Genomic DNA, 2,925 nt, shown 5'->3' with positions numbered 1-2,925 from the left:
AATTTCTTGTTGGAACTAAGATACTTTAAAAACTGAATGCAAAAACCTGAAATGAAATTTTAGATCCCATGGTCTCCCCAGCTCTTGGTTGTATTGATATATTGTAGAGTCAACAATACCCCAATATCTATTTTAATTATCTATATAATTCATTGTGCTATTGACATATAAATCATGTCTTAGTAATGTATTTTGTGATTCTCTGAGTATGAAAATGTGGAAACCCAATCTACCTAACATTAAGTACTGCTATAAATATTGCTGGCTTTGAAAAGAAAATTCTTCCACCAAATCATGTTATTCATAAGCATCTAGAGAATGAGTTTCATGAGTTTAGAGGAAATATTGATAAACACTACTTATTTTGAGCAGGAATACACTCATCATTCACTTTTGGGCTTTTCTTTGAAGTAAGAAAATATATTGAGGGCAACAGCAAGGGAAATAGGGAGAAGGAAGAGAGAAATGCTTCCTTTCTATGAATAAACATTATGAATTGTTAAGATGTGAACTCCATACGTTTTTTTTAGAGAGGGTGTCCATTTCTGTTCACTGCTTCACGTAGAACAGTTCCTAACATATTGTAGGTACTCAGTTAATGATAAATAAATAAAGAAAGAAAGAATACAGAATGATAAGGTAGTCCTTCTACAGTTGTGTTGGGCCATAGATACCATAACCACCAGAGGACATCACCCATTAAACCAAAAATTTTAATTGAAGAGTGCTCTTTATGAAAATCCAGGACTTGGATATTTTTCTGGAAGATGCAAGGATGGAGAAATCAAGCCTATTTACTAGTAAATATATTAATCAGGAAAGGTTCTAAAAAAAGTAGTTTCAATGGGAAAAAATCTGAACATTAATGTTATTCTAATTATCATTTTACTTATGTTTTTCATTACACACACACACGCATACACACACACAGACACTTCTTATCTCCAGTGGAGCTTTTGCAATAAACACCGTATTTGGAAAATAAAGGGACTCAAATATGGGACTAATTTCCCCTTGTGAATGTCTGGAACTTTTAAAGCTTACTTGAATTTTCCAGAGGAGTCAGTCAGAGAAGGTATATTACTGAGGGTTCTTCTGGAAGTGGCATTACAAATAGCTGCTTTGTTATCCAAGGCTTTATTTGCCTGAGCACAAATAGGTATGTAATAAATATAATCTACTTGAGTAGTTGAGGATCAGTACACTGGTGGAGCACCATTTGTATGGCATTACATGGAAGTCTTGACTAACTTTTGACCTTCGTATCTACAGACAGCAGTTTACTGACAGGAGTCAATATCTCTCTTCACAAAAGAGAGTTAAAATTTCCTTCTCACACAGACATGGACCCCTATTTACCATCTCTGCTCTGTCTCCATGTTCTCCTTCCTCAGTGGCAGCATGGAGAAAGAAAGACTTGTAAATGTCCCATGAGTTGAAAAATTGGAAAGGAAAGCAGAGGGCATTTGGAATACTGATATATTAGGGTCAAAGCAGATGGGTCATATGCCCTCTTAATCCATACTGGATTATTGGTACTTCCAATGGAGCCTAAGGAAAATTTAACCACGGGCACAGATTTAACAAATAAAATATTAATTATATCTGAATTGATTGGAGAAACACAAGTGGCAGACAACAAAAGGTGATATTTTGTCAAAATAATTTGAGGATAAAAAATAGCAGGAAAACATTCAGGAAATGTACTTTTATAAATAGAAGTAAATATTTTGGGGAGGAGGTAATCTGGTTAGGTATTTACACATTGGATAAAGTTTTACTGTGATTTTATCTTCATACTGATGAATTATTCAGATTCATTGACACTACCTACTAGTATCCATTCCTAAGAAAGTCTCACAAAGTAATTTTGTCATCTTTAAAATTTACCTTGTTTTTAATGAGGAGCAAACATCTGTTCGCAGTCAGGAACAAATTCTATGTCATAAGTTACTTCACCTTATTGAACCATAGGATTTATTAGATGTCAAAGAATGTATTGAGCATCTACTATGATTTGAGAAATTTGATTCAATAACACATTTGAGTTTTACTCCCAATAAATCTACAATCAAGTTAAAATATTTGATTAACCAGTATCTGAGAATAAGTGATGAGAATAAACTTCTATGAACATGCTAAATACTATTTAAAACAGTTTTATTACTAAAGCAAAAAAATAATTATTGGCTTTTATTGAATCAAAGCATATACAAAAGCATCATCAAGTGATTCTTCCAGCTGGGATGTTCCACTACATTATTGGAGTGGGGCTATTTAAATATTTAAATTCCAGAGAGTAACTTGCAACCTTCAATATGATAGAAGTTAACTATGTACTAGAGTATAATATATAAGTGATTTAAACTTAGTGTACTAGGTCATCCGGATTAGCAATCATTTTGGCTAACCTCTACTAGGTATTATGTATGAAATTAAATACAATAGATTATGCATTGACATACTGCTACTTGTAGTAACTAGCAAGATTCATTTCAATGAAATATCGATACATTGTAGGACTCAGTGTTTGAAATTATAATGGAACTTAGTGTAAAAAATATTGCAACATATTAAATATTCATCTTATATGCAAAACAATAGAATAGTTTGTGTAGGTGAAAACAGGGTAAATACGTACATTTGGAAACTAATCTCACAGTTTTGGTAATATCTAAACCAAGTGTATGTAACAACTGTTTATTTAATGGATACTTAATATCATACAGGTCTAAGAGGCTAATAAGATAGAACACCACTGCTAATTGGTGGATTATGGTGTTTTTATACAGATTCTAAGATATTCTAATCAACTATGAAACATTAAAGACACATAGCTTTTGTTAAAGATTTTCATTATTTTTGTCTTTCACTAAAGAAAATTAGTTATATCTTTTCTGTGTAACAGGCAAAATCAGAATATTT

This window comes from Balaenoptera acutorostrata, chromosome X (genome assembly GCF_949987535.1).
Source record: "Balaenoptera acutorostrata chromosome X, mBalAcu1.1, whole genome shotgun sequence".
NCBI lineage: Eukaryota > Metazoa > Chordata > Mammalia > Artiodactyla > Balaenopteridae > Balaenoptera > Balaenoptera acutorostrata.
The sequence above is the reverse complement of the archived record's forward strand: the minus strand, read 5'-3'. Positions refer to the sequence as shown.